The 25983-nt window shown below is 36.8% G+C and overlaps 1 pseudogene; it reads left to right on the top strand.

The window, feature by feature from the left end:
- Positions 1–878: 878 nt before the first annotated feature.
- The window catches only part of LOC145800878 (GDSL esterase/lipase At3g26430-like), a 40773-nt pseudogene continuing 15668 nt past the window's right edge, over positions 879–25983 (top strand).

Below are 25983 nucleotides of genomic sequence, written 5' to 3'. Positions count from 1 at the left end.
TTTTTTTGAATAGTGAGTTGCATGAAGTGGTCTACATGGACCAACCTGAAGGTCTTCAAGATGAAAACAAGGAAAATATGGTTTGTAGGCTTAAGAAGTCCATATATGGTTTAAAGCAGGCATCTCGACAATGGTATCTTAAATTTCATGAAGTTCTCACCAAATTTGATTTTAAAGATAATGTGGTTGATCAATGTGTCTACCTTAAAATCAGTGGGAGCAATATCTGCATTATAGTTTTGTATGTTGATGATATATTGCTTGCTAGCAATAATTTGGGAATGATACATGAGACAAAGAAATTCCTTACGAGAAATTTTGAAATGAAAGATCTTGGTGAAGCTTCTTTTGTCATTGGGATAGAAATTCACCGAGATAGGTCTCGTGGTATTTTAGGATTGTCCCAAAGAGCCTATATCGAAAAGGTTCTTAAAAGGTTCAACATGCAGAACTGTTCATGTAGTGTTGCCCCTATAGTTAAGGGTGATAAATTTAGTGAATTTCAGTGTCTCAAAATAATTTAGAAATGGAACAAATGAAAGAAATTCCTTATGCCTCTGCAGTTGGGAGCATTATGTATGCTCAAGTTTGTACACATCCTGACATAGCATTTGTAGTTGGTATGCTTGGTCGATACCAAAGAAATCCCGGACTTGATCATTGGAAAGCTGTTAAGAAAGTGTTGCGATATTTACAAGGCACTAAGGATTACATGCTCACTTATCAAAGAACAGACAAACTTGAAGTGGTTGGTTATTCAGATGTTGATTATGCTGGATGTAAAGACACTTGAAAGTCCACTTCTGGGTATTTTTATGCTTGCTAATGGACCCATTTCATGGAAGAGTCATAAGCAGACTCTGACAGCTTTTTCCATTATGGAGGCAGAGTTCACAGTATGGCTAAAGAATTTCATATCTAGATTACAACTTGTCGATTCAATTTTGAAGCCCTTACAGATTTACTGTGATAATGATGCTGCTGTGCGGTTCTCCAATAATAACAAAACTTCAGGAGGATCAAAGCATATTGATATCAAGTATCTAGTTGTTAAAGAAAGGGTTCTGAATCAGACTGTTTCCATCTCTTATATTGGTACTACACTCATGTTAGTAGATCCTTTAACTAAAGATCTCACACCTAAGCTCTTTCAAGAACATGTTGCGTGCATGGGCTTAGTAGAAAGTTTATCATGTTTAGACTTGAAATGAGTGTATTATGTTCGTGATAAATGTTATGTTATAATCATCTTCTGTTAATAATGATTATGTTTGTTGTTTTCATTCTTCATACTTGTGTACAATTTAGAAGAAGATGTAAACAACGGGACCGTTATAGATGAATTAACATTAATCACCATTATGTTGCTAATGTCATCTTTGTGTTTTAAGATTCACTTATTCATGTTGATGGAAAATATTAACACTATAACTATTGTACAGTCTTGATCAATGTGTAAATCACTGACTACAATGATTTGGTACTAATAATTTCATTGAACAGAATCTAATGGTGATGGTGTAATCTTCTAGTGGGAGAACGTTGGCCATATTATGATAATCTAGTGATGTAATATAATCATGCAAGCCAAGTGGGAGATTGTAAGAATTTTTCCTAAATATGGCTTAATGTGGCTTATGCATGATTATACTAGATTCATTTCATTAAGTAAGATACATGTACATCAATTAGATGGTGACTAATTATTGATGAATGCACCTATATATACAATGTATAGAAGACTAATGCTAATGCATTGAATGTGATGGATTCATTATGAATGAATCTTAGAGATGCACATTGAATGTGATGGATTCATTATGAATGAATTTTAGAGATGCATTATGTATTTATTATGAATATGTAATAGAAGATGCATTATGTATCATAAATGTATAAGATACATTAATCTATTTAATGAAATTCATTGAATGAATGAATTCTTTGATGGGAAGAATACTAGTATAAATAGTGTAAGGTCCCAAACCACACTCTCCTTCAAAACTCAAGTTGTCACCACAAGAAGGCTCCCATCGCCTAGAGAGAGAGAAGTGGTTTGAAGATCTTAGACAAGTCAATATCTTAAAGGTCAAGGTCTTCCATTTAAGGTTTCTCTTTCTTACAAGAGGATTTCATACTATCATGGATCAAGGTATGTATTTACTTAAGTTGTATAGTAAAAATTCATATAGTTTTCATGTATAGAATTGAATCCTTAATGGTTTTTAGTTTATGTTCCGCATAGTTTTCTATCAATAGTAGCCTACCTAGAGCAATCATCATCTATTCAAAACAAAAAAGCTTATCTTTTCTCCCTTATTTCACAACCGGTGAACTCAAATCATTAGAACCAGTGACCCAAAACACAATCTCTCTCTCATGCATTGTGAGTCTTCCGGCGTTCAAGATCGTGATTCATCCGGGACACACTCTCTCTCTCCATGATCTCTCTCTCTCTCTCTCTCTCTCTCTCTCTCTTTCTCTCTCTCTCAGAGTTAGGATTTATTATTTGGGAAAAAAAGATTGGACTATGAACTTGGTAATGCTGGTAATGGAACCATTTGTGTAATTCTCAGTCATCTATTTATACTTTTGTATTACATTTCTATTGTCAACTATTGAGCACAACTTTAGATGCTTAAGTAGATATGTAGATCAAATAATTTCTTTTTTGAAAATTAATATGGATTTACTAAAATATATCAAATTGTATTTTGATAATATTTTGTAATTATATACGATGAATGGAAACATCTAATTATATATTTTTGTGATATTTGGGTAGATATTGATATTGTCTATCACATGTTCATTACAAATTTTTTGATTGCATATACATTCGCCCCCCGACATTAGAATCCTGCGTCCGTCCCTACCTGTGTGCATGAATGTTACGTGAGTAATAAGGAAATGTCAAAATAATTATTGCAAAATAAAAATATTTAAGAAGTATTTTTTAAGCAAATAAATAAGATACAAAGTTAGATGGATACTATGCCAATTAGGGATGGAATCATAATTTAATTACTGAAAGAGTCAAAATTTTCGCCATATACTAGTAAACATGTATGTATAATATGATATGCAAGTTATATATGAAAAAATAATGCCTAAATACGATAAATTAATGTATATTTGGGAGGAAAAACATTGGGCACACCTAACCTACCCAAACAAAATAAAAATAAGTCAAACTTTCAATAGTATCCTTCATAGAAGGAGGAGGGCAATGCTCCTGTAGTCTTCTCCTAGTTTCATTCCTACAAGTGGTGGAACCTATTATGTTTGTTGTTGATATTTTAGACTGTATTTGAATAATAAATTTGAGTATGGTTGGTGTGGTTCAAATTGGTACTATTTAGGAGTAAAGTAGAACCAAACCATTAAAGAAATTTAGAATCAAACCAAGCCAGGAAAATCTTGAAATCAAATCACATCTAACCATTATGTTGCTATTCGGTTCGATTTGGAACCACCGCTTTTAGAAACATAGTTGTCATTTATAGGGTTCGTTTGGAATGTGTATTGACTTTTTGACTTTTTAGCTATTTTAACATGGGGCTAAAAAGCCTCGTTTGAGACATATTTTGTGACTTTTGTGAGAAAAAATGAAATGATTATGGGTTGAATATGACATTTTGTCCTATTTAGCTAAAATAGTCTATTTTATTCTATAAAGCTGTTGTAGTCCAAACCCTCATCCCAAGCGAGGCCATAATATGATCTGAAAATATTGTTAACAACTAAAGAATTGTTTAGGTAATTGTTTAGAATATATAAGAACAAATTTGAAAGAGTAAAAAGTACAACTTACAATAATAACTTATTTGAGTGTTTACGGTAAATAAATTATATATACGTATATATCTAAATGGGCTGGTTCTGTTTCAAATCAAATTCATAACTATAAAATCATGGACTAAACTGTGAAGTGCTCACCTATTATAAAAATTAGGACCAAACTGTATATTAAGAAAACCAAATCAAATCATGCGGTTTGGTCTCAATTTTATATGGCCCAGTTTGCGATTTTTTGATTTTTTTTTTTTTGTTCAACCCTAAATTTGCGTAGAAATTTCAAAAGAGAAAGGAAAATTGATGGTAAAATATAATTGCATTTTACTTATTTTTTCTTTTTCATTTTTAAATTTACATCTAAATCCATAATCCAAACACATAGGTTTCTTTGGTTTAGTTTTAGAATTATAATTTGAGTGTGGAGTTGTAATTTAAGTGTGGAATTATAAATTGAGTTTTAAAAAGAGAACATTTGTTTAGTTATGAGTTTTGAAAAGAGTTTTGAGTTTTTTAATTTTAAAAAGAGTTTTGAATTGTATTTTGAGTTTTGAGTTTTTGAATTTTGAATGATATTTTGAAATTTTTTGGATTTATTTATTTAAATTTTTAAAAATTTTAAGAAAATTTTATTTTTTTATTTTAAATATATTATTATTATTTTAAATATTTTTATTTTATTTTTTAAATATTTTAAACTTAAAATATAACTTCACACTCAAATCATAACCAAACACATAACAAAAAACTCAATTCAAAAACTATTTTTAAAACTCATAACCAAACACATATATAACTCAAAACTCAATTCAAAAACTTTTTTCAAAATTCATAACCAAACTTTTGTCGAAACTTTTTTTCAAAATTCTATTAAAAAGATTTAAAAAAATATTTTTATTTTGTTATTAAAAATTATTTTTTATTTTTTATTTTTTAAAAATTATTTTTTTGTTATTTTTTTAAGTATTGACCAATAATTTGTTATGATTTAGATATACATGGCAATCCAATTTTTTTTAAAAATTAAATATTAAAAAAAATTAAAAATATTAAAAATATTAAAAAAATTATAAAATAAAATAAAATGTTTAAAAAAAAATACAAAAATATATTTAAAATAAAAAATAAAATTTTTAAATATTTTAAAAGTACAAGTCAAATATTTTAAAAAATATAGCCCACAATTTAATGAAATATAGTGCACATTAAAACAATACAACTCAGATTTTTTTTCAAAACTATAACCAAATAAATTTTCTCTTTTCCACACTTAACTCAAAACTCAAAAACTCAAAATATAACTTCACACTCAAATCGTAATTCTAAAAATAATTTTTAAAAATAAAATAAAAAAATATTTTTTTGAATTTTTTTTAAAAAAAAAATAGAGTTTTGAAAAGACTTTAGTTATAAGTTTTAAAAAGGGTTTTGAATTAAATTTTGAATTGTGTATTTGATTATGAGTATTAAAAAGGTTTAAAATTTTTTTTTATTAGAAAACGCAACCATAATGTTCCTAACATTACTAATTAAATAGAAACACGAATTTATATAAAGTTGTAAATTTGAACAAGATTTCAATGAAATGGTGTAACAAAAACAATGTTATGAAGACATTACATGTGAACTAGTTACACTCTTCTGGAGCATTCGTTCAAAAGTTGATCAATCTTTTTTTTTTAAAAATTATGTTTAATTTTCAAAATCAATTTTTTTTGGAAAAAATTTAAAATTATTTTTACTCTAAAATCATATGAAAATGATGAGTTGATGGGCATGGCCCAAAAGGGCCCAATCCATAGTTGTTATGGGTTTCTCATTTATTATTTGATTAGTTATCATCATGGAGCTCAGCAGAACAGGTCCAACACCAAGCTTGATAGAGAACCCAAAATAGTCAAACCCAGGCACCAGTTGGACATGTGTCAAGCAGGAGTCCAACCACATGGCAAATAAAAATTCTGCAAAGTTATTAAACCCACGCGCCAAGCATTTAATGAGTTTGCCAAAGCATTAAATGCAATAAGATCTCTTACTTTGAAGTATATGGAGAAATGGCCATGGCTGAAGGCAAGTAGGTGGCAGACTTTCGGTCAATGGGACAACATGAATAGACAAGGATATGATTAACAAGAGATGGAATGAAGCTTCTAATGAACCCTTGGCAACAACTCTCTCTCTCTCTCTCTCTCTCTCTCTCTCTCTCTCTCTCTCTCTCTCTCTCTCTCTCTCTCTCTCCACGGCTTGACACTAAAATTTCTCCAAGTTCTTACCCTTGCCATCTTCTTTATCTAATTTGGTCGTCAGAGGGTCCGTAGGAAAGAACCATGCCCATTTTAGAACCTTCCTACTGGACTTGTGGCAGGTATGATCAGGAAGACGCATGATAGCCAACTCGTGGAATGCTTGAATCAGTTCGTCCCATAACCTCAAATAATACCTATCCTAACCCTAAAAATTTTAAAATCCTACACAAATTTACTTTGTGCACCCCCTTACCAATAAATAGAGCAACAAAAATCACATTTGGGATCTCTGGAATTCCATGCAACGAACAAAAATTCTGAATTCATTCGAGACGAAAAGGGTTTCTACTCCTCTACACAATTCGTCCATTCTGAGTTCCAATTATTTCATATGGATACTTAATGCTGAACAAAATATATTTGTCAGAATACTTAATTCTGAACATGTGGAATTTTTTTTCAGATACTCAATACTAAACACAAAAAAATTGGTTCAAGTTGTTTCATATGGATACTCAGTGCCAAAACAAAATATATTTGTTCAGATATTTAATTCCAAACATGTGAAGTTTGTTTGGATATTCAGTGCCGAATCAATTCAAAAACTAACCTATGAAAAACGATGAACAAAAATTAAAAACTTACTTTATAGAAAATTGCTTGGAAACATCTTCTTTATTATTCATTGTTGATTTTAATATGAAATAAAATGCAAGAATGATGGATTTAAGCAAATAATGTTGGGTATGAACATACAAAGTGATAAAAGTAGGAAAAGAAGAGAGAAAAAGAATATTAGGACTGATTATAAATGAGGTGTCCCAAACATTTTTATTTATAATTTTTTTAAAGTCAAGTACTTTTTTATCATTTTAAATGGGAATTTAATAGTAATAAAAAGTATCATTAAATTGGGATGCCTAACCTAAATACAATAGATGGAGTGATGGTTAAAATAAATCTTGTAAGTATTTACCACTATTCACTCATGTTCAGTTACTTGACCAAAAGAGTAGGGGTTAAGGCCTTTTCCACTTGTCTTGTGTGGTTGTATAACTATAGTATGAACGAAATGCTTAGATGACTAGCTAGTGCTGGATGCTTATAACATGTTTATGACCTGCTGGGGGCATGAGGCAAATATAACATTTTTGCAGCAATCAAATTTTACATGAAAGTGATGTTATATGGGCACACGGAGAATTGTGGTTTTGCTTTTATTAATATTTTACTTCTGATTGTCTTTGTAGGGTTTTCTACTTGAACACCAGCCTGAGAACGCTGCTGCAATCATTCGAGTCCTAAATCAGGTACTTATCTATCCAGTTGATGGATCTGTGATGATATTACCCCTGCATTTAATTTAAAGACTAGTTGATTAATTCAAACTCTGATCAATCCGATGAACTTTTTAGTTTTTTTTTTTCATTCCAATTTTTGCTTTCTTTAATTTTGAACAAATGAATAAGTTTATTCTTATACTTCTAGCAGCCTCTGAACTAATTTGTGTTTTTATTATTTAGGTCTAAAATTGCTTGGAGAGATGAAAAATATGGTCAAAAAAGACAGAACATTCAAGATACTTAGTTCTCCTTAAGTTTTTTTTTTTTTTTTTTTTAAAATTTTTTTAATGAAATTTTTGTTGTGTAATCACAGTAAAAAAAACTTTTATTCCTTAACTTTTATTGTATATATTTTTTTAACATTTGACTTTTATTTATGAAAAATATGAGGTTATTAGCTATTCATATGTGGTCAATGTTGTGATTCAAAGAAAATTTTTGTACAAATAATATTGATTATATTTTAGATATTAGTTATGTTCGGATTTTAATCAAAATTTATATGCTATGATTGATAGTCACGTTTTGTGGTCGAATCTTTCTTTTATCATACGTACTAACCGTGATGAAAAATGCATATAACTGTGATCTTATTTCATTATTAATCATAAATTATTTAATTCAATCTCAGATTTTATTGGTTATTAATCACACTTAAAATCCGTGATCTAAATATTTATTGTCACTATCAAAATATGTGATAAAATTATCTTTTAATGATAGTCTCTCAAAAAGTGTGATTGAAAATAACCCTCAATAATCACACTCTCAAAAATCACACTTTGACAAAATAAAAAATTCGTAATTAAATAATGGGATGCGATTGAGAGGTCTAGGTATAGAGCTCTAAATGGAGCTCTATACATTTGGTATTAAAGAAAAAAAAGGCCAAAACATCACATAAATGGATGAATCTCATCTATTAGAGCTCCTTTAGAGCTCTCAAATATTTTTGTTAAATAATAAACACTATACTTAAAATCCGTGATCTATTTATAATTTTGCAGTAGTGTTACTTTTTGGGTGCAAATAGAAGTTCCCTTAAACATTTCACATGAGTCTTGAATAGACCAAAATACCCCTGTAACTCTTCCACAAAACCTAGTGCTTAACCAGGCAAAATTTCTCTCATGGACAAGGTATTTTGGTAAATTTATTCTTCTCTTTCTCGTTATAAACAAAGATGCCTAAAGCAAACATAATACAATATCATGGAACTGTCTTGATTATTACTGATTGTCCTCACTCCTTGCCTCTCTTCTCTTCCTTTGAAATTTCTCTCTTTTAAATTCAAGAGCTCTCTCATGGAGTCTCATTGCCTGAGGCTTCTCATAGTCCCTCTAGTTGTCTAGGTTTCATCAATTTTAGTCCCCAATTCAGTGTTTGGCAAAACTACCACCACCCATTGTGAGTTTCCGGCAGTGTTTACTTTTGGCGACTCAAATTCCGACACAGGCGGCTTGTCGGCAGCATTTGGACAGGCACCTCCGCCGAACGGAGAGACATATTTCCAAGCGCCCGCCGGACGGTACTGCGATGGCCGTCTTGTAATTGATTTTATAGGTATATTTGTGCCATTCTTAACAGTTTTTGCTTCTCTGTCTAAAAATGAAAAGTGGGTAAATCAGACCAAATGTTACAGTTTTGATTTAATTATATTAATTTTTTTGGGTAAAATTAAAAGGACTTGAACTAAAAAGATGGTGCAAAGAGAAAAGGATAAAAAAAAATATATTTTAATATGAATCATATTATAACATAATTTTTTAATTCATTTGTTCGATTCTGTCCTCTGCACTTGTAAAAATTGCAAAGTAAAGTTAATTTCATGATCAATTATTGTTAACAGGTATTTTAATATTATAATGTGTTATTGTTAATTTTTCTTTTCTTTCCCTCTAAGTTTCCAAGTTTTGGTCTTTGTCCACCAAAACTTATCCATCTAGTCATCATCAAGTCTTCGCCAAGACTTTCAAGTCTAAGTCTTCTAAGTCCACCATGCTTATCCTTTCAAGTCCATCCGTTCCTTATCCACCTAGAATCTTGCCTATTAAGTTTTGATTTTTATATATATTTGAGCTTAGGTCCTATCTAGAGGGACACGAAGGGTGAAGAAGTTTTATTGGTTGTGTTGTTATGTCTTGAGTGAGATTATCAGGCAAATAAAAAAGGGTGTGTGTGATAAAGCTTTGAGTTCAACCAATTGTGCAGTATTGGTGAACCATACGACTTAGTCGGGCTGTTGTATCCTAGGGGGGACAAGTCAAGGTTTTTCTGCTGCACCAGTATGAGGCTTTGCCTAACCGCAGAGGGCTTGAATCTCCTTAAAGAGAGCGAATTTTCCGTGCCTCAGCCCTTACAATAGTTTTTGTAATTTCTATTATTCTTATTTTCTAGTGTTTTATTTGTAATTATCACCAATAATTTTAAGGAGATTCAAATAGCAAAAGTTCATGGAGCCAGTACTAGAGAAGCCCAACGATAATACCGGCGATCTCAACAAGCCCTTCTGGTTCAAGGGAGCTCATTTCAAGAGATGGAAAGGCAAGGTGCTTTTCTACCTCAGTCTCCTCAAGGTGGCGTATATCCTCACCGAGAAAAATCCGAACAAAGTCCCCACTGAAGAGATGACCGACGAGGAATATGTTGCTCATCTTGAAAAAATCGAGAAATACAACACAGATGAGAATAAATGTCGATACTATCTTTTGAATTGTTTTTCTGATCAATTTATGATTATTATGATACTATTTACACCACTGTCAAGAAAATTTGGAAAGCCTTGTAAAACAAATATGACACTGAAGAGGCAGGCGCTAAAAAATATGCTGCAAGCCATTTTTTTCGCTATCAGATGTTAGATGGAAAATCAGTGGTGGAACAAGTTCAAGATTTTCAGATGCTAGTGGCTGAAGTTAGATCTGAAGGCATCAAAATTGGAGACAATCTTGTTGTAGCAGGTATTGTTGACAAACTTCCATTATCTTGGAGGGAGTTCCAGAAATCGATGCATCACAAGCAAAAAGAGACGTCATTGGAGACTCTAATCACACGGATTCGGGTGGAGGAGGAAGCACGAAGACAAGATGCACTTATGACACAAGAGCATTCCACTACAAAGGTAAATTTAACTTCTGGAAATACTTTACCTAAAGGTTGATTTCATAAAAATAGTCACTTGAAGCTAGCTAAGAAAATTTGGAAAAATACTGGAAGACCACAAAATAAAAATTACCTGAGGCAAAAGAAATGGAACCAAGAATCCCTTTCACAAGATCTAACAAATGTGATATGTTTTGTGTGTGGCAAAAGTGGGCATATTGCTCGAACTTGCAAATTTCGGAAACAACAGTCTCGACCACAAGCTAATGTTACTGAGGAACCATTTGTGGCTATGATCACAGACATTTTTATGGTTCAATCTGTAGAAGGGTGGTGGGCAGACTCTGGTGCCAATAGGCATGCCTGCTATGATAAAGATTGGTTCAAAGATTTCACTCTTTTTAATGAGGAGAGGACTATTATGCTTGGTGACTCCAGGTTAACCAAGGTGCTCGGGTATGGGGATGTTGAGCTGAATTTTACCTCTGGACGTGTGCTTGTTTTAAAAGATGTGTTGTACACACCGTCCATGAGGAAAAATTTGATGTCAAGTTATTTGCTCAACAAAGCTGGTTTCAAGCAGACTATTGAATCTGACCAATATGTAATCACTAAAAAAGACATATTTGTGGGGAAAGGGTATGCCTATGATGGAATGTTTAAATTAAATGTTAAGAATAAGAAAGCACATGTTTCTGTTTACATGATGTCTTCTATGAATTTTTGGCATGTTCGTCTGTGTCATATTAATAGCCGATATGTGGGAGTGATGAGTAGTTTAGGATTAATTCCCAAACTAACAAATAAGTTTGAGAAATGTGAAGTTTGCAGTCAAGTAAAAATAACTAAAAGGCCTCATAAAAGTGTGGTGAGAAATACTGAATTGTCAGAATTAATTCACACTGATTTATGTGAATTTGAAGGAATTTTAACAAGTGGTGGAAATAGATATTTTATCACTTTTATTAATGATTTTTCAAAATACACTTATGTATACTTGTTGAAAAATAAAAGTGATGCTTTTGAAAAATTTGAAGAATTCCTTCTTGAAATTGAAAATCAATTCGCTAAAAAGATTAAAAGATATAGAAGTGATGGAGGCCGGGAGTATGAATCTTTTGGATTCAACTCGTTTGCTCAGTCTTTGGGAATAATCCATGAAACTACTCCACCATATTCACCTGCATCTAATGGTGTAGTAGAAAGGAAAAATAGAACTTTAACTGAGTTAACAAATGCTATGCTAATTGAAGTAGGTGCTCCTTTAAATTTGTGGGGAGAAGCAATCTTAACTGCATGTTATGTTACGAATAGAGTGGCACATAAAAAAACAAAAGTTACACATTTTGAGTTGTGGAAAGGGCATAAGCCAAATTTGAGATATTTGAGGGTTTGGGGTTGTCTAGCTTTTGTAAGACTTGTGGACACTAAAAGACCTAAATTAGGTGTGAAAGTTGCCACTTGTGCTTTTCTTGGATATGCAACAAATAGTACAGCCTATAGATTTTTTGATATGGAAAACAAAATAATTTTTGAATCAGGTGATGCAATTTTTCATGAAGAAAAATTTCCTTTTAAATCTAAAAATGGTGGGGGTCAAAATTATCAAGAAAATATTTTATCTGAAACCGGTTCCTCTACTCCTGTTTTACAAAACGAAGATCCTATAGTTTTTGAACCTAGAAGGAGTAAAAGTGCTAGATTAGAAAAAGATTTTGGCCCTGATTATCATGTTTTTAATGTGGAGGAAACTCCATTAACTTTACAAGAAGCTTTGGCATCTCCTGACTCTGTTTTTTGGAACGAGGCTGTAAATGATGAGATGGAATCATTATTATCCAATAAACCTTGGGTATTAGTAGATTTACCACCAGGTTGTAAAACTATTGGCTGTAAATGGATTTTGAGAAAAAAACTTAAACCGGATGGAACTATTGATAAATATAAAGCAAGGCTTGTTGCAAAAGGTTTTAAACAACAAGCAGATCTTGACTTTTTTTGATACATTTTCTCCGGTTACTAGAGTTACATCGATTAGATTATTAATTGCAGTGGCTGCAATTCATGATCTAAAAATTCATCAATGGGATATTAAAACAACTTTTTTAAATGGAGACCTGGGTGAAGAAATCTATATGGATCAACCTGAGGGTTTTGTGGAACCCGGTCAAGAAAACAAAGTGTGCAAGTTAGTTAAATCCCTATATGGCTTAAAACAGGCCCCTAAACAGTGGCATGAGAAATTTGATTCCTGCATGATTGAGAATGGCTATAAAATGAATGAATGTGATAAATACATCTACTAGAAATCTGAAGAAAATTCACATGTCATTATTAGCCTCTATGTGGATGATTTACTTATATTTGACTCTAATTTGCATATCATCATAGAAACTAAAAATATGCTTAGTAGCCATTTTGATTTGAAAGATCTTGGTGTGGCTAATTATATTTTGGGAATGAAAATTACCAAAACCTGTGATGGTATATTTCTTGATCAGTCGCATTATGTTGAGAAAATTTTGAGAAAATATAATTTTTATAACTGCAAGCATGTTCTTACTCCTTTTGATCCCCATGTGCATTTATTTCCTATTGAAAATGATGAGGATGTAATTAATCAAAAGGAATATGCTCGTATGATTGGTAGCTTGCGTCATACGACTGACTGTACTAGACCTGACATTGCATATGCAGTTGGAGTACTTAGCAAGTTTACTAGCAAACCTAGCAGTGATCACTGGCTAGCCATTGAGCGGATTATGAAATATTTATCTGGTACCACAAAATATGGCTTGTTTTATAATAAGTATCCTGCAGTACTTGAAGGTTACAGTCATGCCGATTGGAATACCTTGTCAGGTGATTCATTATCAACCACTGGTTACTTATTTATATTGGGAGGTGGTGCTATAAGTTGGAAATCGAAAAAATAAACCATTATTGCTAATTCAACAATGGAGGCTGAGCTTATTGCTTTAGCTACAGCCAGTGAAGAAGCAAATTGGTTGAGAGATTTGTTAAATGAAATCTCTTGTTGGGAAAAACCGATTCCACCTATATTGATTCATTGTGATAGCACTGCAGTAATTAGTCGAGTTAATAACGGTTATTATAACGGTAAATCTAAACCTATCAGAAGAAAACACAGTACTGTGAGATCTTCTATGAATAATGGCATTATATATATGGATTATATTAAATCTGTTGATAATCTTGCAGATCCATTAACTAAGGCCTTGGCAAGAGATAGGGTCTGGAATACATCGAGGGGGATGGGATTGAAGCCCATTGAATATAGCAGGAACCATGTATGAGGATACTCAACCCAGGAACCAGAGATCCTGTAACTGGGTTCAATGAGAAAAACGATCATATGATGGCCGTGAGAAATGCACTAAATTAATTTTTACCCATCCTTATGATGTAAGTGCATTTATCCTGTAACGTTGTAGAGGTTGAGTTATTAAAAAAACTCTTAATGAATTTCTGTAGCTCTTATTGAGTGGGGTGTCATAGTTATAGGAGCACCCTTGACAGAATTCACCTATGTGAGTGTGGTAGTGGGGCCGTTACCTATGAGATTTGGGCTAATTCTCAAATACACTTATGAATCCTAGGATCGCACAAGGCCGTAACGTGCTGGCATTTAAAGCTTTTGTGAACACCTGGAATATTATGTGTGTGCAATAATTATTTATTTCCCTTAAGTAGTCATAGTTCAATGCTGAGCATACTATTGGCTCTGGAGTGGATATTATTGTTTCACTAATAGAGATTCAATGCAGAGCACACCTACCATGATGCATAATATCCTTATTTGCTTAATAATCTCATTTTTTGTTACCTATAATATTAAAATAGGTTGTAGAATGTTAGCAGGTATTTTAATATTATAATGTGTTATTGTCGGTTTTTCTTTTCTTTCCCTCTAAGTTTTCAAGTCTTGGTCTTTGTCCACCAAAACTTATCCATCTAGTCATCATCAAGTCTTCGCCAAGACTTTCAAGTCTAAGTCTTCTAAATCCACCATGCTTATCCTTTCAAGTCCATCCGTTCCTTATCCACCTAGAACCTTGTTTATTAAGATTGATTTCTATATATATTTGAGCTTAGGTCCTATCTAGAGGGACACGAAGGGTGAAAAAGTTTTGGTTATGTTGTTATGTCTTGAGTGAGATTATTAGGCAAATAAAAAAGGGTGTGTGTGATAAAGCTTTGGGTTCAACCAATTGTGCAGTATTGGTGAACCATACGACTTAGTCGGGCTGTTGTATCCTGGGAGGATAAGTCAAGGTTTTTCTGCTGCACCGGTGTGAGGCTTTGCCTAACCGTAGAGGGCTTGAATATCCTTAAAGAGAGCGAATTTTCCGCGCCTCAGCCCTTACAATAGCTTTTGTAATTTCTATTATTCTTATTTTCTAGTGTTTTATTTGTAATTATCACCAACAATTATTATTATTTCACTTGAAAATGAAAGGTGCACAAAAATTAAACAAAAATAAGATTATACAAAATTATTTAGTGGTATTAAGATAAGTCCATGTGATGATCCAATTTAACTTTTATTAATTAAAATAATAAAACTTAGTACTTTTGGATTGGTTTTTTAAAACAACATGATAAGTGTCTAAGATGAAAAGAGTAATAATAACTTCTCCATATATATATATATATAATTTTGGTTCATAATAAAATTAAAAATATTATGGAGTGGAAAAAAACATTTACAAAGTTGGTGTAAAATTTAAATGTATGGTAAATTTATAATTAATGCAATGTAGTTCATGCTTGATATAAATTTATAGCATATTTTTTAAGAATTCTTAAACATTAAGAATTGGATAAATTACAAATAAACTCTCTGAAATTTGCTTGAAATATGAATTGGTTCTTATAGTTTAGAAAATTACAAATATCTCATTATCAGAATTTTTTATTTAACAAAAATAACTATAAAAAAGAAAAATCTTAACTATTCTTCTATACAAATATAAAATTACCTAAATTATTAATTGAAATCTATTTATTATATCATTAAAAACTTTTAATTGATTTAATTATTTATTAATAATATGAGTTGTTTGTTATGAACTTATAAACTTCAAAATGTGAGATGTAATTTTTAAAATTACACGAAGTAATTCGTATTTTAAGTAAAATTTAATGAGTATATTTGTAATTTATCTTATGTTCATTACGGCTTATTTTGGAAAATAGGTTAAAAGTTATTTTTTAATTTTTTTTTTAAATTTTTTTAAAATGTGTAAAAATAAATAAAGAGAAAATGTGACAAAAAAGAGTCAAAAAATTAATTTTTTACTTTTAATCCAATTACCAAAATAAGCCTACGTCGCGATGACTGAGGCCCTGTTTGGTAGAGCTGTGGGAAAGTGCTTATAGTTTTTGCCTTAACAGCTTATACCTTATAACTATGAACATAATATGATTTCTGACTTATAAATTAAGCATCTCCTGCCCCACTCAAAGAATAAGCTGATTTCTGACTTACAAAAAGCTATAAGCTGCATTGTTAAGCTAAACCAAACACATCAAAATAGCTTAAATTAAGCTGAAAGCTGAAATAAGCTGCTTTTAAGCTGCACCAAACAGGCACTGAGACTATAACCAAAAGGCAGGCCTATTGTGTTTAATGTACTTTGGGGTCTTTTCGACCTAAAAAATGAAAATTTTAATTAAAAATAATAAAATAAAACCTATGAATCAATATTTTAAAAATCAGACCAGTGAGTAAACCAGAAAAAAAAAATGGGGTGAACGGATTACTGGTTCAAATATCAGGTTGAATCGAAATTGAACCGTGACATCACAAATATATTTAAATAAAAATATAAGTAATAAAATTATAAATTAAAAAAATAAAAATATTAAATTATGTTAAATATTTCTCCTAATATTTTTTTTACTAAAAAATATAATAATATATCTTAAATATTATTAATTTTAATTTTGGAAGAGAAAACCAAATATTCAATTTTCTCTCCATATGATTTTAATTCAAATAATTTAATTAAAAGAAGATCATAAATTTTAGAGGGATATCAAAATTTTAAGTTTTCCTCCAATAAATTTGATTAAATCTTACATGGATTTTTTGAGTTTTTTTGGAAGAATTTTTTTTCTTATAAATAAGTAGAAACTTTTACAATAATTTCAAGTTCGCAATGAAATTTCTCATAAGAGAAAACCCTTGAAAGAAAGCTTCTAATCAAAATTTGAAAAATGCTTGGGAGCACTAAAAGGAGATCACTAAAGGGAGCACTAATGATGTGGCAGTAGGCCCCGCCCACTTTCTATGCCTTGTTTTTATTTTTTTATTATTTTTTTTGTCATTTCTAATGTATTAGTGCTATTAGTGATGTATTTTTTAGTGGTCTAAATCATTGTTGATCAAAATTTATATATATATATATATATATATCACAATAAAACAATTACTAACCAAGTATTAAAGATATTCGGGGGCCCTATTTTTTAAACCAAATTTGGGGCCAAGTTGACTAACTTGGTCACCTACCCCCGAGCCGGCCCTGCCTATCTTGACAACAGGATGGGCCATGAGCTTTTACTTATCAACAGGGCGAGCTTAGGTTACCATATTCTCGATTTCTAAAGCCTAGGCTTTACACATACTTAAAAATAGGGTTTGTTTTCCTCCAGTCTAGTCACAAATTGGAGTTTCGTTTTAATAATATGAATCATTCAATGTGTAGAACTCGTCGAGTATTATATGTCTATAAAAATTCACGTTAATCGGATATCGATAGTTACGTGATCAAATTAGTTTTATATAATAAAAAAAAGGACGGTGAAAAAATAAATTGTTGATAGAAATCTAATCCGATGAAATAGTTATCTATATCCAATCAATGTAATTTTTTACAGACATATAGTACTCGACGAGTTCTACACATTGAACGGTTCGAATTATTGAAACGAGACCCATGGTGAGGCCCCACAGGCCCAACAACAATGTCCAATCCAATCACGTACTAAAGAGAAGCCAATCCCAAAAATATTGACTTACGGGAATGGCCTGACCTGTTTGCGCTTAATTTGGCTCTAATTTGGAAAACTTCATTAAGAAAACAATATGAATTATAATACAAAATTTAGACCTTATATGTTAAATTTTGTGCCAAGGTTAAAGTAGCCCATCAGGTCAAGTTTTTGGACTGGTCAGGAGTCATACACTCCGGCTTAGGTCCAACCCATATATTTTAAAGCAGATCCATTCTCAATGTTGGAATGGGATAAAAGCCTGATGGGCTGAGTACTGGTCGATCCACCCATTTTGGGCATGGCCAGATATCAACAATAATATTACAGACACATAATCAATTACATGAAACAATTTAGATTACACACATCACATATAAGATATATCATTAAAAAAAAATATAATTTTAATCAAATTACTCTATTTATACTTTATATGATTGATTATGTGTTCGTAAACGTATTGAGAAGTGATTAACATCACCTGTTTTGTGTTGAGTGGGTTTGAGCTGGAAGCTTGGGACTACCATATTTGAGTGCATACCTAGATGCAGTGGGTTCAAACTTCACCCATGGAGCCAATTTTGCAACAGCAGGGTCCACAATTAGACCTCAGAATACAACTTTTCAATAGAGTGGGTTTAGCCCCATCTCATTGAATGTTCAGTTTAATGAATTCAATGAATTCCATCGTCGTTCCCAAATTTTCCGTAACCAAGGTACTTCTCAACAAGCAAACTTCATTTAAATCACAAATTACACACATAGTTTATTTATTGTGTCAGTTTAATCATTATAGTTCTAACTGTATTAATTTTATTTTAATTTTTTTACTTTTTGTCGAATTATCAGTTTTGAAATTGGACTGAAATCAATTGGTAAAATAATTTAGTTACTCTCTTCCGATTGATTGAGACGTTCATTGTGGGAGCCGAATACATAGAAGAGTCGGAGGATGCGCGCTCCAGAAATTAGATACTATCCGGCTTCATATTGCGTGACCAGGACGCCGAATACGTGAGTAAAGCCAAATAGATGGAGATCAGTAGCTCCGAATGAAAGAAAGGGCAATGATCAAAAAGTAGGCCCTGGCCCCGAGGATAAAAAAGAAGAGGTATAAATACAGGAACAACGGTTATAGAAAGGTATGTAATAATCACTTCACAAAACTGGTAAATAGGCTATCTTGAGCGTCTGAACTAACTTGTCCGTCAGAGTGCTAATTCTGGCACCCCCCACCGGAGTGTTTATTTCTTTTCAGGTGACTAGTTGAGGATCACTAGCGTCTCCTAGGATCCGAAGAGTATTTCCAAACCACTTCCCCACAACTGGCGCCGTCTGTGGGAATACTCAAACATATCCATGGCAGGCGTGACTGAAGATCCTCCACTAGCCACTGACGAGACCGCACAGAGAGTTGACCTCATTCCAGCAAACTCGCTTGGACCAAAAACCATCGCGGCAAGACTTGCCTCGGACCTCTGCTCATCTTCAAACCCAACGCAAACGACAATACAAGCGACCATGGCACAAGCTAGGCAAACCCAACAGAGGTTGGCCAACATCATCGCTGAGAACGAACGCCTTCGTCGCGATCTAGCCTCGGAAATAGCAAAATCCAAACAAACGGTGCCCAAGGCTTCTGAGCGACCCCTGAGGGCAGATCATCTCGAGGAGTTAGCAAAGGACGAACGTCTCCACCAATGCGTCCGGAGGAGTATGGTCGAAACACCTGCCCGTTCGGAGGATGCATCTCCGCTTGACACCGTTCACATGATATACAACTTTCCTGCGGCCCCGGCCGTGCATGCGATCCAATCACATCCAGGCCCCCAACAGCAACTCACACCAGTAAAGCAGCCCCGAGAAACGCCAAGTATCACCTTCGACGATTCTGACCTGATCGGTGTAACACTCCCCCACATCGATCCGTTAGTTGTTGAGTTACGCGTAAACCGGTTCACCGTCGAACGCGTTCTTATCGACCAGGGCAGTACCTCGGAGGTTATGTATTATAAAACCTTTACCAAACTCGGATTCAACGAGTCAGACCTGACTCCATCTCCTTATCCACTATTCGGCTTCAATGCCACTCCAGAGTACCCATTGGGAAAAATTAGCTTACCCGTTCGAGTAGGTTCCAGAACGGTGGACGTGGAATTCTTGGTCGTCAGGCTGCCATCACCGTACAATCTCATCATGGGGCGATCGTGGTTGCATACCTTGCAGGCCGTCCCAAGCACCTATCATCAACTGCTACGTTTCCCAACAGAACACGGCATTGAGCAAATCCGCGGATCCCAGAAATCGGCACAAGCATGTTATATCCTTGCCGCCAGAACGCCAAAGGAACTACAAGTAAACTCCATTGAGGTGCCGAATCGGGAGATCCTAAACGATGTTGGGTGATATCCAAATGAGAAGGCCACGGAAGATTTGGACTGAGTTGACATTGATGGCAGCCCAAAAAAGTTCTTCATGATCGGCGCCTCTCTGAATCAGGCCGACAGGCAACAACTGATCTCTTTCTTGCACAACAACCTTGACGTCTTTGCGTGGACTTCGTATGAAATGCCGAGAATAGATCCGTCAGTTTCACAGCACCATTTGAATGTCGATCCGAAATGTAAGCTGATCATTCAGAAAGGCCGACGGTCAGCCGCGGAGCACACTGCCGCCGTTGTTGAGGAGGTAGACAGACTGCTTGACGCCGGAGGAATTAGAGAAGTCACTTACCCTACGTGGCTCTCCAATACAATGGTGGTGATGAAGAAAAATGAGACTTGGCGAGTGTGCGTCGACTTCACGGATCTGAACAAAGCTTGCCCCAAAGACTGCTTTCCTCTACTCAGAATCGACCAGCTCGTCGATGCGACGGCACGCCACCTACGTGGCTCTCTAATACAGTGGTAGTAAAGAAGAAAAATGGGACTTGGCGAGTGTGCGTCGACTTCACAGATCTGAACAAAGCTTGCCCCAAAGACTGTTTTCCTTTACCCAGAATCGACCAGCTCGTCGATGCGACGGCACGCCACCAACGCATGAGCTTCCTCGACGCTTACAGAGGCTACCATCAAATCGCCATACATCCAGATGACCAGGATAAAGCTGCCTTCCTCACCCCAAGAGGAACCTATTGCTACAAAGTTATGCCCTTTGGGCTGAAGAATGCAGGGGCAACCTACCAAAGATTGGTCACCGCCATGTTCAAAGAGCAACTCGGCCACACTATGGAAGTATACATCGATGATATGGTGGTCAAGTCCAAAGAAGAACAGAGTCATATAGCCGATCTAGAAAAGACATTCAGCATCTTACGCAAATACAGAATGAAACTGAACGCTTCCAAGTGTGCGTTCGGAATTGGCTTTGGCAAATTCCTGGGTTACATCGTCAATCACCGAAGAATCGAAGCCAACCCAAGGCAAGTCATAGTAATCTTGGAACTCGGCTCCCTCCGCTTAGTAAAAGAAGTCCAAAAGTTGATGGAGATGGCCGCTGCACTCAACAGGTTTATCAATCGGTCTACAGATCGTTGCTGACAATTCTTTCAGACACTACGGCAGGGTAAGGCTTTTGAATGGTCCGCTGAATGCGAAACAGCTTTCAACGGACTCAAGACCTACCTCCGCTCAGTACCTCTCTTGACAACACCCGCCGCTGGTGACTCGCTCATCCTATATCTGGCAGTTTTCGATAGGGCCGTCAGCGCCATACTGTTAAAAGAAGAGGAGGGAGAGCAACGGCCAGTGTATTATGTGAGCAAGGCAATGGTTGACGCCGAAACTCGCTACCTTCCGCTAGAAAAACTCATCTTAGTCCTAGTCATGGCGGCAAGAAAACTGATGCATTACTTCCAGGGACATAGCATTGGGGTGCTAACAGATTATTGCCTCCGATCAGTACTACGAAGTGCAGAAGCATCAGGACGTGTTTCAAAATGGGCTCTTGAACTCGGCCAATACGATATTCAATTTTTACCTAAAACTGCAATCAAGGGGCAGGTGTTAGCCGACTTTGTTGTCAATTCACCAGCGAGCTCGCCAACCTCAAACCTGATGAAGCTCAACCAAAGGCTGAAGTTCTACCAAAGCCGAACTAGAGAATTTATGTCGGGGATATTTGGCAATTGTACGGTGATGGATCATCTAACCAAAGGGGCAGTGGCGTTAGAGTTGTAATCATGTCTCCAGACGGCGCAGTAATTGAGCAGGCCGTCAAGCTTGGCTTCGAAGCATCAAATAACGAAGCCGAATACGAAGCCCTTCTAGTCAGTCTGTGGAATGCGCACCTTCTCGGTGCTCGGCGTCTGCTTGTGGTTTGTGATTCAAAATTGATAATCAATCAGCTAAAGGGGGAATACGCGGCAAGAAACGACCGTATGGCGGCCTACATGAAAACGGCCAATTCCTTGCTGGCAAAATTTGACCATCACAAACTGAACCAAATAACACGCGACCAGAACACACACGAGGATGCCTTGGCATGCCTAGCCTCTGCCATCAATTCTGAGATCAAGCGGACCATCGAAGTAGGTTTCGTCCCGGAGCCGAGCATTGGCCCTCCGAATGAAATCCATGTCAACGTTATAGAATCCGCACCAAGCTGGATGGACCCCATTGCTGCATTCCTCTCCTCTGAACAACTCCCAGAGGACAAAAAAGAAGATCACAAGCTGCGAAATAAAGCCCTGCGATACTATCTGGATCCGCAAGGAGGGCTCTACAAAAAGTCCCTCTCTGGTCCATATTTAGAATGCGTGCACCCCGACAAAGTGGAGGGGCTTCTGACAGAGATACATGAGGGCAGTTGTGGTGCCCATTCTGGCGGACGCACTCTGGCCCATCGAGCTATAACGCAGGGATACTATTGGCCGACAATGAGAGCTAACGCGGAGAGTTATGTAAAAAAATGCGAACAGTGCCAAAAGTTCTCCCCATTAACCCATCTACCTGCCAAAGAGTTGAATTCTATCACCAGCCCCTGGCCGTTTGCTCAGTGGAGACTTGATATCGTAGGACCATTGCCCAGGGCCCCAGAGAACAAGCGATTCTTAATTGTCGCGACAGACTACTTCACAAAATGGGTCGAAGCGGAGGCTTTGACACATATACGAGATGCGGACATTAAACGCTTTGTATGAAGGAACATCATAACATGATTCGACATTCCGAGAGCTCTCATCTCAGACAATGGCACCCAGTTCGATTGTGGTGTATATTGAGAGCTATGTAGCAAATATGGCATTCGGCCTTACTTCTCGACACCGACCTACCCCCAAAGCAATGGTCAAGCCGAAGCCTCTAACAAATCCATCTTGGACGGCATCAAAAAGAGGCTGAGAAAAGCTAAAGACAAATGGGTGGAAGAATTGCCGAGTGTATTGTGGGCTCATCGTACTACACCAAAGAGATCCACTGGAGAAACGCCGTTTGCTCTATGCTTCGGAACCCAGGCAATCTTACCCCTGGAAATCGGCCTCCCAACTCTGAAATCGTAAGTTTTTGACACGAGCCAAAACGACATGATGCTTGCCTTGGATCTGATCCTCATTGAGGAATGAAGGGACCGCGCCCTGGCATCCATGGCACGGTACCAGCAGCAGCTCGCCAAGTCGTATAATCAGTGAGTTCAGTTACGCCGATACATGCCAGGAGAGCTTGTCCTGAAGAAGGTGCTTCTAGCCGACCGGAGACCGGCCGATGGAAAATTGGGTCCAAACTGGGACGGCCCCTATCAGATAGAACCCATCGCAAGAACAGGGGCATATCGGCTCTCAGACATGTCAGGAAGAAGCTTGCCACGGCCTTGGAATTCAACACATTTACGTAAATTCTATCATTGACCCGACTTGTGGGCTTGATACTGTACATGTTCCACCTTTGCAATACAAAGTTTCTTGTTTTCGCTAGCCCGCTCCCAAGCCTTGATTAATTAGGGCCGTAGGGCCGACCAAGCCTATTAAGGCCGATTAAGTCTCCGAATTCGGAGCCCCTTCTGGTGCATGACACCTTAGGGCAGATTAAAGCCTCCGGATTCGGAGTGCCCTTCGTGGATATCACGATTGGCCAAATTAAAGTCTCCGGATTCGGAGCCCCTTCTAGTGCATGACACCTTAGAGCTGATTAAAGTCTTCGGATTTGGAGCGCCCTTCGTGGATATCACGATTGGCCAAATTAAAGTCTCCGGATTCGGAGCCCTTTTCGGTGCATGACACCATAGGGCCGATTAAGTCTCCGGATTCGGAGCCCCTTTCGGTGCATGACACCTTAGGGCCGATTAAGTCTCTGGATTCGGAGCGCCTTTCGTGGATATCACGATTGGCCAAATTAAAGTCTCCGGATTCAGAGCCCCTTTCGATGCATGACACCTTAGGGCCGATTAAAGTCTCCGGATTCGAAGTGCCCTTCATGGATATCACGATTGGCCAAATGAAAGTGGATATCACGATTGGCCAAATTAGTCTCCGGATTCGGAGCGCCCTTCGTGGATATCACGATTAGCCAAATTAGTCTCCGGATTCAGAGCCCCTTTCGGTGCATGACACCTTAGGGCCGATTAAGTCTCAAAGTCTCCGGATTCAGAGCCCTCTTTCGGTGCATGACACCATAGGGCCGATTAAAGTCTCCGGGTTCAGAGCTCCTTTCGGTGCATGACACCTTAGGGCCGATTAAAGTCTCCGGATTCAGAGCGCCCTTCGTGGATATCACGATTGGCCAAATTAAAGTCTCCGGATTCGGAGCCCTAAGGGTCGAATACATATTCACAGAATCGTTCTTAATTCAAGCCGGTCAATACATGTTTAAATATTTACGCCACGCAACACAAACCCTGGCAGAAAGTTGAAATAATACGATTAATTAAACACAACATTTCAAGACCGAATACAGACGTTGAAAATAAAAGAAATTCTATTTATTCGGCGCGAAGTCTAGTCATTCGGCGCCCTTATCGTCGCTCTTCTCAATTTCGAAATCGGAATAAGAAAAGTAGTGGCGATGATACAGGGGCGAGGCCGAATCAATGCCCACTGCTTCGAGAGCTTCCTCAGTTTGAAGGGCCTTGATCCAGCCGTGCTTGAATCCATGATTTTCACATCGGCAGACCTTCTCGGCAAGGTCTCGTTTGGTCTTCTCTATCCCGACCTTCAGGCCGTCCTGAAACCCCTTTTCATAACCCGAGGTCCGTTGGGTCACTCTCTCAACGACCAATTTAGATTGACCGACCACCACCGACGCGCTCGTTTGAACATTCTTCAGCTCTCGAAGCTCACGCTCAGCCTTTTCCGCGCGAATCTCCAGACTGCGATTCCTCTCGTCTCTTTTCTCACTCTTTCGTCGTGCTTCCCGCAGACGCATGTCGACTTCGTGAGCAGTATATTGTCCTTTCATGGCACCATGTATGCCGTCTCGAAATACTTCGAAATCTTGACGTCCGACCATCGATTGTTGGACTTCCGGTGGGAAGATCTATCGAGCGAACTCGACTGCTACACCTGGGTCTTTAATGATAGAATCCGCCTCCGTTATTTGTCTATTCCTCACAAAAACTGCAAAACTCAACGGTCGTGGCGTCGCATCAAGCTCGATTCTCGGTCGTGGGCGCGAAGAATTTCCCCGTTGTTGCCTGTCCTTTCGGGGCGATACGCTTCGACGACTAAGGGGCTGCTGTGTTTCCCGATCATTGGACGTTCTTCTTCCCATACGCATAGGCTCGCTACTGCGACTCATTGCGGCATCTAATTCAGCCAATCTTCGTCTCTCCTAAGTTGCCTGAATGGAAATAAGTAGGGCCTCTGGTGTGCACCCGCGCCACTTATCCTTCAATGTACGCAGCTCTCCCGAGGCAACGTCAGTAATCCCAGACGTCAAAAGTCGGATGACAATTGTCCAGCCCACGAGCTCCGCCACTCGGCTTCCCAACTCCAAAAGCTCGCGCCCGGGCCAAGGCGAGGGCACATTCACTAATCTGGTCAGCCGATCAATGTGTGCCTCAGCTAGCCCAGGAGTTACGCCATTCGGCTTCTCAAGCTCGCGTCCTGGCTAAGGCAAGGGCAGATTTATTAATCTGGTCCGCCATGTTTTCAAGTGCAAGCGCCGATCTAAGGCCATTCGCACCCTGGCTAAGACGAGGGCAGATTCACTAATCTAGTCGGCCATGTTTTCAAGGGCAAGCGCCGATCAATGTGTGCTTCAGCCAAACCACGAGTTACGCCATTTGGCTTCTCAAGCTCGCGCCCTGGCTAAGGCGAGGGCAGATTCACTAATCTGGTCGGCCATGTTTTCAAGCGCAAGTGTCTGGTCGGCCATGTTTTCAAGCGCAAGCGCCGATCTAAGGCCATTCGCGCCCTGGCTAAGGCGAGGGCAGATTCACTAATCTGGTCGGCCATGTTTTCCAGTGCAAGGGTCGATCAATGTGTGCCTCAGCCAGACCACGAGTTACGCTATTCGGCTTCTCAAGCTCACGCCCTGGCTAAG

Source organism: Camellia sinensis, chromosome 10 (assembly GCF_055761805.1).
Source record: "Camellia sinensis isolate YWXY chromosome 10, ASM5576180v1, whole genome shotgun sequence".
Lineage (NCBI taxonomy): Eukaryota > Viridiplantae > Streptophyta > Magnoliopsida > Ericales > Theaceae > Camellia > Camellia sinensis.
This window is presented reverse-complemented; position numbering and strand designations above follow the sequence as displayed.